This window comes from Urocitellus parryii, chromosome 11 (genome assembly GCF_045843805.1).
Source record: "Urocitellus parryii isolate mUroPar1 chromosome 11, mUroPar1.hap1, whole genome shotgun sequence".
Lineage (NCBI taxonomy): Eukaryota > Metazoa > Chordata > Mammalia > Rodentia > Sciuridae > Urocitellus > Urocitellus parryii.
Window position 1 is genome coordinate 48,903,067 of NC_135541.1, and position 14,380 is coordinate 48,917,446.

Sequence of the window (14,380 nt, forward strand, 5' to 3'; positions counted from 1 at the left end):
AACGTAAAGTAATCTTTAAAATACCATTTAAAGTTTATAACTCAGTGATGCACATGTAAAAGGCATCCAATAAGAATGAAAATGGGAACAAATATGGTTAACTTTAAACAGTGACAGGTACTTCCTAGTATAAACTAGTTCTTTCCTATGAAAGATTCTTTTAATGAAATACGACAAATAATTTTTTAAGAATTCAATAGAGAAAAATTTTAGTAGCTCTTAGTGAACCTTAATGCTTAAACCTGAGCTTTATGTTCTGTAAAATACCTGTAAAACTTAATGATATCTTCAGTTCTTTCATGATCTGTCAATGCTTCATTTAGTGAGAAGCACCTCTCAATTTCCATGTGGTTCTGTATTTTCATTTAATGATACTTACATCTTTGTACTAAAAAATGACAAAATTATCATATATAAAAGGATTAAAACCAAAGGTTTTTTTTAAAGAAAGACAATAGAATATATAAGGAAAAGAAGCAGAAGACTAGTTTTCTCCATTGTCTAATAAATGTAATCTTGAGAAAATCAACATCTACTTCTAAAGATTGTTGTGAGAGCTGAATAGCTAATTTATGGGGAAAGGTTTTGTAACCTTAAAAAGTTGTAAACACTTTAGATAATATAAGTTTTGATAAACTGTATATGCATGGCATACATCATACCATCTTTGTCACTTTCCCATCCTTCAAGCCCTAACGTGCCAAATTAGTTGCCCAGTCCTGTTAATTCTAACCTTAATTTGTTTTTCAAACTTTCTACTTCAGTCTCTCACTTAGGAAAATGAAAATAGATCACTTCTCTAATTTGTTCAATGTTTATCCTTAGTGACTAAGGCAGAACTTGTCACATAGTACAAACTCAGTAAATAATCTTCAATGAATGAACAAATGGTCTATTTTTTTCTGCCTTCTATGTCTCTCAGAACTAATTACATATTAAACATTTATGTTTCTAAGATCCCATTTTGAACATTTCACTTTTTAAAACTTTTCCTTTATTTTGGAAAAAATGTAAATACTAAAATCACAGAGAAAAAATGTGGCAAATATATTAGATTGAACTGTAACATTAAAAATAGTATCCAAGAGTGATTCTTTAACAGTTTACTTCCAAAAAAGACTACCTTCCTGCAATGCCCTATTGAAATTGACTTCCGTCAAATTCTTTAACTATAAATCTGTTCAAGGCAAGATTACACCCCTAGCAACCAGCCCACATCATGCCAGAAGAGCTGGAGCTTTCCCATCATGAATGTGGGGCAAATCCTGTCAACAGTTTGCTACATTATAAAGTTACAGATGCAACAGACTTCCTTAACAAAGACCCTAAAACTCAAGAAATAAAATCAAGAATCAATTAGTGGAATGCCATCAAATTGGAAAGCTTCTACACAGCAAAGGAAATGATTAAGAGCATGAATAGAGAGGCTACAGTATGGGAGAAAATCTTCTTACAGGATATTAATATGCAGAATATGTAAAGAAGTAAAATCACATCAACTCTCCTTCCTAATAACCCAATCAATAAGTGGGCAAAAGAACTAAACATATTTTTCAAAAGAATAAACAAAAATGCACAACAATTATATGAAAAGTGTTCAACATCTCTAGCAATCAGGTAAATGCAAATAAAAACTATACTAAGATTTCATCTCACTCCAGATAGAATGGCAATTATCAAGAGCACAAACAATAATAAATGCTGGTGAGGATGTGGGGAAAAAGGTACATTTATACATTGCTAGTGATTGCAGATTAATATGACCACTCTGGAAAGCAGTATGGAGATTCCTCAAAAAAAAACAAAGAATAGAATCATCATATGATCCAGCTATCCCACCCCTTGGTATTTATCCAAAAGAACTAAAATCAACATAATATAATGATATAGCCACATGAAATTTTATAGAAGCACAATTCACAATAGCTATATTAGTAAATCAACCAGAGGCCCATCAATACATGAATAGATTAAGACATTGTGGTATATACACACAATGGAGTTTTACTCAGACATAAAGAAGAATGAAATCATGGCATTTTTTTTTTTGGTAAAGCGATAGAAATGGAGAACATAATGCTGAGTGAAATAAGCCAGTCTCAGAAAATCAATGGTAGTGTTTTCTCTCATATGTGGAAGCTAGAGCAAAATAGAGGAAAGAAGGAGGGGAGGATCGGATATCATAAAGATAAGGGGAAGATCAGTAGAGTAGAAGAAGATTGAGAGAGGCAGGTTGGGAAAGGGGAGGAAACATAGAATGTTTTTAAAAAGCATACTATGTATAACTAGAAAGAACCAATCAAAAATAAATAGATAAGCAAAAGGAAGATCTGTAGAGGAAGGAGAAAAGGGAGGAACATGAACCAAAATCGAATTCCATGCATAAACGAATTTGTCCTGATAGACCCACTACTATGCATAACTATAATGGTTAAATAGAAAAAATAAAGAAGAATTAAATTTATAGGTGCAAGCCTTGTGCTCTTGATAACTGCCATTCTATCTGGAGTGAGATGAAATCTTAGTATAGTTTTTATTTGCATTTACCTGATTGCTAGAGAAGTTGAACACTTTTCATATATTTGTTGTCCATTTTTGTTTATTCTTTTGAAAAATATGAAAAAATATGAAAACTAGGCTGATGTTATCCCTAACCATAAACCTGGAGCAGGTAAGACAGGACTCATTCAGGAAGGGCCAGAATGTCAGACATCATGTCACTTAAAATATCCAGGACACAAAAATTCAAGTCCTGCTGTGCAAGGCCACACAGGATGACCAGCAATCACAGAGGGATAAACATGGTCCAAAACTACTTTGATCTTTATGATTTTTTCCCTAATAAACACTTCTACAGCATTCTTGGTGCATGTACTGTCTGGTAGTTTGCCTTTTATAAACACATAGCCACCTAAATCAATGAATGCCATTTTTGCTTTGGATATTTTTAAGTTAAAAAAAAAAGAAACTTTACTGATAGCAATTAAAGCTCCCTTTATCCCCTAACCAATCTTGTTTTCCCCTTATCCCTCACTTCCCACAGGCTGCCTCCATAAATTGGTTGCATATCTTTCTTATAGATGAAATCCTTTAAACCTTTGAGACACTCTTGGTTGAAATTAATAAAAAATACAATAATGTTACTTGATAAGGTATTTTGACAAGAAATGATTTTGACATTACTTACTTTGAGACTTCAAATTACTATTATGGCTAAAGTTATTCTTTAAAAACTAAGGAAGACAAGGTATATCAATCAAGCATGAGTTCAGGTGTGACATCATACCCTATTAATAGGTTTTTGTTGCTGTTATTTAATATCACATACATATAACTGAACCTTTCAAATACAGTGCCCCAAATCATGAAAAAACATTTGTATCAATAAACTGTATTCATTTAATAATGTATGGGATACATTTATTAAAAGAAAATTTTGCTCACCAGTCTTTTTTTTTAAGTTGTAGATGGATATAATATCTTTATTTTTATTATTTATTTTTTTATGTGGTGCTAAGAATCAAACCCAAGGCCTCACATGTGCAAGGCAAGCACTCTACCACTGAGCCAAAACCCCAGCTCACTCACCAGTCTTAAATCATTAATTTGTGTGTGTGCATGCACACACACACACACACACACACACACACACATACACAAACACTACTCCTCCAACACTCACACTTTGCTAAAAATGTTCAAACTATGGGAGTTTCAATTTCTGCTTGCAGAGCATACTGCTCAAAGAAAAAGACGGTTCTAATCAATTTACATCCAAACATAAAAAAAAGCATTTTTCTCCCATACTCCAGTCTATATTTTAACTATACTAACTATAAATGCTTTCACTAAGAATATTGTTTTTATGTTTAAATAGTATTAACATAAATTTTGGCAGCTTCCTTAAATTTGCTTTTATCACTCATCACTGTTCCCTAGATTTATTCCAAGTATGTCACATTGGCACATTAAGATACACATCATTTAAATTTCTGTATTATAGTAAGACATGGGAAGATGCCACCTTTTGCTTATCTAAGTCTTCCACTGAAGATCACTTCCATATAGAAATAATAAACATTGTTCATTGTTTTCACATTAGCACGTATTTCACATTATTACTAATTAATTAAACAAAGTCCTAGGAGATGCATACAATATAATCAGATGACATTTAAACATCTCTAAGGGTTATAGTCCTACTAGATAGGAGAACTATAACAATTGAGAATTTAATGACATGGTAAATAAATGAACTGAAGTAAATCAAGTGAAGCAGCAACATGATCAGTAATACACACCCTGAGGTGAGAAACATAGGTAATATATAAGGAGAGCTTGGAAGACATATCTATGCGCCCACTACATCTGGAGGGCATTTACAATTTCAGTACAAAGCAGAGTTCAGTCCAGCAACAATGGGAGTTGGATAGCATCTCTATTTTCTTTTACAATATATTAATTTATTTTTAGAAAACAGCAACTTTATTTTATTTATTTATATGTAGTGCTGAGAATCAAACCCAGTGTCTCACACATGCTAGGCAAGTGCTCTACCACTGAGCCACAACCCCACCCCTAATTTTTAATTTTTTTAAATTTTTTCTTTTTAGATACACATGAGAGTAGAGTGTATTTTGACATATTATAAATACACTCTAATTAGGATGCCATTCTTGCAGTTATACATGATGTGGAGTTTCACTGGTTGTGTAATCATATACGAACATAGGAAAGTTAAATCCAATTCATTCTATTGTCTTTCCTAGCCCCATCTCCCATCTTCATTCCCCTTTTTCTAATCCAAAGAACTCCTTTTCTTCCCTGCCTTATTGTGTGTTAGCATCCAAATATCAGACAGAACATCCGGCCTTTGGTTCTTTGGGATCGTAAATTTCAATTAGCATGCAGTCTCCAATTTCATCTAGTTGCTGGCAAATGCCATAATTTCTTCTTTATGAATATATTCCATTATGTATGTGTACCACTGTTTCTTTCTCCATTTATCTATTGAAAGGCACTTAGCTGGTTCCATAGTTTAGCTATTGTGAATTGAACTGCTGTGAATATTGATGAGGGCACATCACTATATTTTACTGATTTAAAGTCCTTTGGGTATATGCCAAGGCGTGGGATAATTGGGTCAAATGGTGGTTCCATTCCAAGTTTTCTGAGAAATCTCCATACTGCTTTCCAGAATGGTTTCACCAATTTGCAGTCCTACTAGTAACATATGAGTGAACCTTTCCCTCCACATCCTCATCAACATTTATTGTTACTTTTATTCTTGATAATTGCCATTCTGAAAAAAATATTGCCATCCTGATTGGAGTGAGAAGAAATCTGAGTAGTTTTAATTTGCATTTCTCTAATTGCTAGAGATATTGAACATGTTTTCATTTATTTTTGACTATTCATATTTTTTCTTCTGTGAACTTCCTCTTCAGTTTCTTAGCCCACTTATTGATTGGATTATTATTATTTTGTGTGTATGTTAAATTTTTTGAGTTATTTATATATCCTGGAGATTAATGCTCTACCTGAGGTGCAGGTGGTAAAATTTCTCCCATTCAGTAAGCTTTCTCTTCATGTTCTTGTTTCCTTTGCTGCAAAGAAGCTTCTTAGTTTGACATCACCCCATTTATTGATTCTTGACTTTACTTCTTGTACTTCAGGATTCTCGTTGAGGAAGTTGGTTCTTAAGCTGACACGATGGAGAGTTGGGCCTATTTTTTCTTCTAATAGGCACAGGGTCTCTTGTGTAATGCCTAGGTCCTTGATCCACATTGAGTTTTGCGCAAGGTGAGAGATCTAATTTTATTCTACTACATATGGATTTCCAGTTTTCCCAGCACCATCTGTTGGAGAGGTTATATTTTCTCCAATGTATGTTTTTGGCGCCTTTGTTTGAGATAGCTGTATTAATGGGGGTATGTTTCTGTGTTTATTGTGTTCCATTGGTCTTCATATCTATTTTTGTGTCAATACCATGCCATGTTTGTTACTATAACTCTGTAGTAATATTTAATGTCTGGTATTGTAAGCATCCTGCATCATATTTCTCATTAAATATTGTTTTGGCTTCTCTAGGCCTCTTATTTTTTCCAAATGAATTTCATGACTGCTTTTTCTATTTCTATGAAGAATGTCATTGGACTTTTAATAGGAATTGCATTAAATCTGTACACTGTATGGCCATCTTGACAATATTAATTGTGCCTATCCAAGAACATGGGGGATTGTTCCATCTTCTAAAGTCTTCTTTAGTTTCTTTCATTAGTGTTCTCCATTTGTCATTGTAGAGGTCTTTCACCTCTTTTGTTAGATTGATTCCCAAGTCTTTTATTTTATTTTTGGGGGCTATTGTGAATGTGATAACTTTCCTAATTTCTCTTTCAGCTGATTCATTATTGGTATATAGAAACTCAATTACTTTATGGGTGTTAATTTTATATCCTACTACTTTGCTGAATTTGTTTATGATTTCTAGAAGCTTTCTGGTGTTTTTTTTTGGGGGGGGGTATTTAAATATAGAATCATATCATTGGCAAATAGGCATAATTTGAGTTCTTCTTTTCCTATTTGTATTGCTTTAATAACTTTCTTTTGTGTAAGTGCACTTCCTAGGGTTTCAAGGACTATATTGAATATAAGTGGTAGAAGAGGACAGTCCGACCTTGTTCCAGTTTTTAGAGGGAATGCTTTCAATTTTTCTCCATTTAGAATGATGTTGGCTTTGGGTTTAACATATACAGCTTCAAAGTTGAGGTATGTCTCTACTATCCCTAGATTTTTACTATTTGAACAAGAATGCATGCTGTATTTTGTCCAATGCTTTTTCTGCATCTGCTGAGATAATCATGTGATTCTTGTCCTTAAGTCTATTGATGTGATGAATCAGGTTTGTTGATTTCTGAATGTTGAACCAACTTTGTAACCCCACTCGATCATGATGTACTATCTTTTACATATGTTTTTGTGTAAAATTTGCCAGTATTTTATTAAGAATTTTTGCATCTGCTGGACAGAGTGGTGCACACCTGTAATCCCAGCATCTTGGGAGGCTGAGGCAGAAGGATCTTGAGTTCAAAGCCAGTATCAATAATAGCAAGGTGCTAAGCAACTCAGTGAGATCCTGTCTCTAAATAAAATACAAAATAGGGCTGGGGATGTGGCTCAGTGGTTGAGTGCCCCTGAGTTCAATCCCCGGTACCCCAACAGCCCCCTGCTCAAAAAAAAAAAAAAAAGATTTTTGAATCTATGTTTACTAGGGTTACTGGTCTGAAGTTTTCTTTCCTTGATGTGTCCAAGTCTGACTTTGGCATCAGGGTCATAATAGCTCCATAAAATGAGTTTGGAAGGTTTCCCTCCTTTTCTATTTCATGGAATAATTGGAGGAATATTGATGTAGTTCTTTGAGGGTCTGGTAGAACTCAGCTGAAAATACATATGGTCCTGGGCCTTTCTTTGTTGATAGATTTTTGAGGGTGTCTTCAATTTCATTGCTTAAAATTACTCTGTTTAATTTTTCTACATCCTCCTGATTCAATTTGGGTAAGTCATATGATCTTCATCATTTTCTAATTTATTGGAGTACAGATTTTCAAAGTTGTTTCTGATTATTGTCTGAATTTTAGTAGTATCTATGGTGACATTTCCTTTTTCATGACCAATTTTAAAAATTTGAGTTTTCCCTCTTTTTCTTCTTTAGCATAGCTTAGAATTTATCAATTTTATTTATTTTTTCAAAAAACCAACTTTTTGTTTTGCTGAGTTTTTAATTTTTTTCCAATTTCATTAATTTTGGCTCTGAGTTTAATTATTTCCTGTCTTCTGCTTTTAGTGTGTATTTGTTCTTATTTTTCTAGGGCTTTGAGATGCATTTGTTGACTTTCCATTCTTTTAATGAATGAAATCAATGCAAACATTTCTTCTCATAGAACCACCTTCATAGTGTCCCAGAGATTTTTGATGTTGTGTCACTATTCTCATTTACCTCTAAGTATTTTTAAATTTCATCCCTGATTTCTTCATATATCCATTATTCATTCAATAGCATATTATTTAGTCTCGAGGAGTTACAGTAGTTTTATTTCTTATTTTATCATTGATTTCTAATTTCATTCCCTTATGATCTGATAGAATGCACGGTATCATCTTTATTTTGTTGTATTTGCTAAAAGTTGCTTTGTGACCTAAAGTATTGTCTATTTTAGAGGAGGATCCATGTGCTGCTGAGAAGAAAGTGTATTTGTTTGTTGATGTATTTTTTAGTTCTGTAGTTTCTTTGTTTAGATTTTGTTTGAAGGATCTATCCAGTGAGAGGAGTATTAAAGTCACCCAGTATTATTGTGTTGTGTATTTAATTCTTGAAATTGTGAAGTCTTTGTTTAATGTATGTAGATGCTCCATTGTTTGGGGCATAAATATTTACAATTGTTATGTCTTGTTGATGTAGAATTCTCTTGAACAGTATGAAATGTTCTTCTTTGTCCCTTCTGATTAACTTTTGTTGAAGTCTACTTTAACTGATATGAGTACAGAAACCCTTGCTTGTTTACGAGATCCATGTGAATATTTTTTCCCATCCTTTTACCATAAGTATGTGGATGTCTTTGAATATGAGGTGAATCTTTTGGAGACAGCATATTCTTCGGTCCTGTTTTTTATATCCAATCATTGGATTGACGTGTTTAGGCCACTCACATTCAATGTTATTACTGAGAAATGATTTTTATTCTTTTTCATTTTGATTTATTTCTGGTTTTTAATTTGAATTAATTTCTCCTTTGACTATTCTTCTAGTGTAATTCCTCCCAATGCTGGTTTTCACTTTATTTTTCATTTCTTCTTCATAAAATATTTTATTGAGTTGGTTTTTGTGGTTCAGACTTTCTAGTTGTGGATTCTTTTAATGTTTGTTTTTACTATCAAAGGTTTTTATTTCACCATCAATTCTAAAGCTTAATTTTGTAGGTTATAGTATTCTTGGTCAGCATCCATCTTCTCTCAGACCTCCTAGCTTTAAGGATCTAGGTTGAAAAATCAGCTGAAATCTAGATTGATTTCCCTCTAAATGTGACCTGTCATTTTTCTATGGTAGCATTTAAAATTCTATCCTTATTCTGTATGTTACGCATTTTCATAATAATGTGCCTTGGTGTGGGTCTGTTGAAATTTTGTATATTTGGGTCCTATAAGCCTCCTGTATTTGATTTTCCATTTCATGCTTTAGATTTGGGAAAATTTCAGTTATTATTTCATTAAAAGATTTGGTTTGTATCTCTGAGTCTTTATCTATCTCAATAAATCTTAAATTTGATCTTTTCAGGTTATCCCATATTTCTGAGAAGTTCTGTTCATGTTCATGTTTTCTTAACATCTTTTCTCCATGGTCAATCTTGTTTTCAAGATTATATATTTTGTGTTCATTGCATGAAATTCTGTCTTCTAAGTGGTCTAGTCTGTTGGTGATGCTTTCAATTGAATTTTTAATTTGATTTATTGATTCTTCCATTTTGAGGATTTCTGTTTTTTTCCCCAGAATCTCTATATTTATATTTTTATTGAAGTGACCTTTTGCTTCCTATATTTTCTCCCTTACATTGTCCTTTACCTCACAGATCAATTTAATTATGAGCATTCTAAACTCATTTTCTTAACATTTCTTCCACTGTGGTGTCAATGGATTCTGTATTTTGGTTAGTTTGGGTGATTTGTTCCCTTGCTTTTTCATTTTATTTGTGTGTTTAACCATCTAGCATTGGTTTTGAGGCAGTAGAGTTTCTACCCTGTGGACTTAATAGTGTCCCAATTAATTAATTAATGAATTATTATTCTAGTACCTCACAGCTAAGCAAGAGACAGATACAAACAACAGCCAATGCAAATAACTTACATCATTAAACCAAACAGTTTTTGTTATGTAATCTACACTGTTGATTGTCACAATAATCAGAAATTATATCAACAGTTATTGCCCATGGTATAAACAGTAAGTTTTCAAAAAGATTTACACTTTCATGTAGTGGAAAGGGATAGAACAGAAGTGATGTAGGATGTGATGATTATGAGGGAGGAGGAGAGAAAATAGAAGCAAAACATTAAAGAAAAAGTAAATCAACAGAGATTGACTGTTGGCAGAGGAAAAGAGAAGATTCAAGGGAAGCAGGTAAGTGAGAAGAAAAATATGTATAAAATAAAAATTAAATTAAAATAAAGACATAAAAGAATATAAGAACAAAATTGATATATACTCATCAAACATGTTAGCCCTTTAAATACTGACTCATGGAAAATAAGTGTAGAAAAAATAGAAATGAGAAAAAATAAACAGATATGAATATGTGTAAGTAGCCAGTTAAAGATAGAGTGAATTAAGAGCAAAGATGAAGAAGTGGGGCAGGGTAGAATAAGATTTCAATAGGTGAAGAGGGTAAATGAAGGAGCAATGTAGGATGTGTTTATTAGGGAGAAACAGGGGAGTAAAAGAATTAAAGGAAGAGTGAAAGTGAGAACAATAGAATTTGGCTGTTAAGAAACAAAGAGAAACAGTGAAACAGACAATAAAAAATCAATCCAAAATATAGTAATCAAAATCCTAACCCTCAAAAAAAAACAGAGCACGGAAAAATAACTGCCTTAAAGAAGTGCTAAAAATGAAAAAGCAGAAACAAATATACATGTGTATAAATGTATAAATGTTCACCATGTATGAATTAGTACACATTCAAAAACAAAACAAAATAACAGAATAGTCAATGAGAGTATATGCACACTATCTATGCCAAACTGTCTTTACATTTCTCAGTTTCCCTTCTCAGCAGGGTGGTGTAAGGAGCTGTGGAAAATACTTTTGGCTTCCCTTCCAGGGAATAGTTGCTGTTGGGTTCTATAAGACAAGTTTCTGCAAGTGAAGCTCTCAGGGGTGGGGCTTAGGTCTCATACTGCTCCAGGTGTTTTATTGCTTGGGGAGTTATCGGGCCTTAATGAATCAATACACACCTAGGCCTGTACCCCACCACTCTCCCCAGGGCACCAGTCATGGGAAGGAGAGTCAGTACTATGCCCATCCTGTTGTTTGGAGATACTGCCCTTTTTGGCTTCCCAAGGGTTGTTTAGCACTGAGCTCAGTCACTCAGCCCATTCAGATTCTCCCTGATTCTGCGCGCTGCCAGGTTCAAGGGAGCGGGGAGGGCAGGCTTTCTCCAGGCGTCTCTGATCTGTATTATCCCTAGACAAAATGGTCTCTATGCCAAAAATTCTTTGTGACGGAGATTATCCTGATTTACTAGACTCATTTTAGATCTCATGGTTAGCGTCTGCTGGATTCATGTGACTCAGCCCTGAACTCAAGGATCTAAGTTCCTAGTGTGAGTTGGTGCTGTTGTCGCATGCTTGGAGGTACCAATGTCTTCAGCTTGGATTCATGTGACTCAGCCCTGAACTCAAGGCTCTAAGTTCCTAGTGTGAGTTGGTGCTGTTGTCGCATGCTTGGAGGTACCAATGTCTTCAGCTTGGGTTCCCTGTGCACAGCAGGCAGACTCATGTGACTTTAGTGCACCAGTTTAATAAGCCAAATATTCTGGGTTCAGGACAGGCTGGCCTTCTGCTCCTGGGACTCCCCACACCAAGACTTTCCTAGCACTTTTTAGTCTTTTCCAACCTTGTGTGTTAATTTTCCCTGTTCCTGCCAGAAGCTCAGCTCCATATCTATTCTTTAACCTTTTCTGATGTACCTACATTTCCCACTCTTCAAGGCTCTCTGTCCAATACTGAATATAGTGGAGTGCTTTTTTCATTCACCTCACAGAGAAGTAGTTTTCTAGCTACTTGAGTCCCGAGTCATAAAGCTGTGAAAAAAGCTTCTTCCTGTTTATCTGCCATTTTGTCCTAGCATGTCTATCTCATATGTATCTCAGTTATCTGAGATAATAATTTCCAAAAGTACTTGTAATGTTATTCTTTTTTTTATCCACAGAATAAGCATTTGTATAGAAATCATGTAGCAAATGAAAGAGGTAGTTTTGATAGTTTTAATATTTTGTGTTAAGAAATTTTTATATATTCATATTTTATTTATTATATATGAGAAATTTTCATATTAGATATTAACATTAAAATTTGATTTTTACACAAATTTGTAACTGAATATAGACTAGTAAATATAGATTTAAATTTATGTTAATTAACTTATAAAAAGCATTGGAACATTAGGGGCTGGGATTGTGCCTCAGAGGTAGAGTGCTCGCCTGCACGTGTGACAACTTGGGTTTCATGCTCAGCACCACATAAAAATAAATAAGTAAAACAAAGATATTGTGTTTAACTACAAATAAAAAATAAACATTAAAAAAATAAAAAAGCATTGGAATATTAAAGAAAATTTAAAATTTGTCATATTTCAATTTTTTAATTTATGACATTAATAAGACTACTTTAAATAATTAAGATTTGATTGTCTATAAAACAACTGAAGTACTTAAAATCCAATATTTTAAATTCCCCTTTTGCTCCTCCCTCCTCCTTCCACCTGATTTTCTTCCTCTAGTCCATGGGTCTCCTTCTATTTTTTAAGATCCCCCCCAGCCCACCCCTGCCAGTTTCCACATGCAAGAGAAAAATACAACCCTTTTTATTTGAATGTGGCCTATTTTTCTCAACATGATGCTCTCCAGTTCCATCCATTTTCCTGAAATGATATTTTTTAATTCATTTTTATGGCTGAATAAAATTACATTGTTTATATAAACCACATTAACAAAATTTAACTGTTTCAAAATCTCACTTAAAATGATTATTAAAATCTACATTACTAACTTGTAGAAAAAGTCAACCAATTTTTTACAATGATAAAATTGTAAAACAGGAATTCACAGAAAAGGAAAATACAAGATCAAAAAATTTATGAAGCAACATTCATTCTCACTGATAATGAAGAAATATGCAACTGAAATTACATAAGCTACTAGTTCACATTGATTGAATTGATAAAAATTAAAGTATTAGCCAATATCGAGTTCTAGCAAAGCTAGAGAGAATTAGAAACTCTGAGACAAGGGTAATGGGAATATATAAATTATAAGAGCCTCTTTGGACAGTATTTCAATAACACAGAAAATTCAAATACTATGGAAGCCAGTGATGCTAGAGAATCACATCCTGTATGTATAAAATATCAATGTCAGTTATATATAATGACAAGAAATGAATCAACATGCTAATACTCACAGGTATCTCTTCCACCACTATGCATAGCATACATTAATAAACATTTTAAACAGTATAAACACCCTTTTTACCACCCCAAGTTCAGAGTTTGTGGACCAGTTCTTAGAGTTCTTGTGAAATAGAACCAAAAGAATCATGAAATTGAGAGAGAGAGAGAGAGAGAGAGAGAGAGAGAGAGATTGATTTAAGCCTTGAGGCTCCATTTAGGATTTGAGGGATATGAACAGAAAAAGAAAATAATGCAGAGTGCCGGGGATCCCAATAGTCAACTGTGGGACCCCGGAGATCCAGGCCGACTGATTCTTGAGGCCTGCCCAGCAGCTACAGAAGGCTTGGTGCTGCAGAGAAGCGATTAATTAGCAAGCAGGGAGAAAAGTGGCTGTGATTCTGTGGAATCCCGCCAGCCAAGCCCGCACTGACCCCTGGGCTGAGTACGGGATTACAGAAGGGGAAGGAAGCTTTACAATTCTATCCCCCACAACGGAAACAAAACAATAGAGTGCCGAGGTTCTCAATAGTCACCCTCCACACCCAACGAACGGCAGGCCCAGAGTACAGTTTGAACTGCGGAGAACCATCACTCAGGGGAAATCTGGTCTAGCAGGAGAAACCAAGACTAGCAGGAGCAACCAGGGGACTAGAGGCAAGGCCCTCGCGACTGGGCGGCTGGAAACCGCAGGCCCGCCGGCGACAGTTCACCCACTGCCCGCGTAACTGGGAGGTAGGAGAACGCCCGCTCACTGACGACCAATCACCCGCCCGCGGCCTGTGATACTGGGCAGCTAGAGACCACCCACCTGCCGTGACCGGGAGCTGAAACCAAACAGGGACAGTCCAGTCACACCCCCCCATTAGGTCACCCCGGCAAGGAGCCTGGGGCCCCTCATAGCAGAGTAGTGTCGTCACTGGAGCTCGGAAGTTGATTTCCTTCCCAGAGGAATCCACGTTAGCAGGCATAGTTTAACAACACAAAGGAGAGACATCAGAGAAATACAGAACCAAAACAAATCTATAGAAGAGAGCAGAAACACGACAATCAAATAGAACTGGAAAGTAACATGGACAACATGAGAAAACAAGGGAAAAAAGGAGTACAAACAATGCAAGACAACTTAATTCTACAGGAGGACATAGAAACATCAGAAGCAGG

General features: G+C 34.7%; 1 protein-coding gene across 1 annotated transcript in view; it reads right to left on the reverse strand.

Annotated features, from left to right (window-relative positions):
* The window catches only part of Dnai4 (dynein axonemal intermediate chain 4), a 111,892-nt gene that overhangs the window by 144 nt on the left and 97,368 nt on the right, over nt 1-14,380 (reverse strand).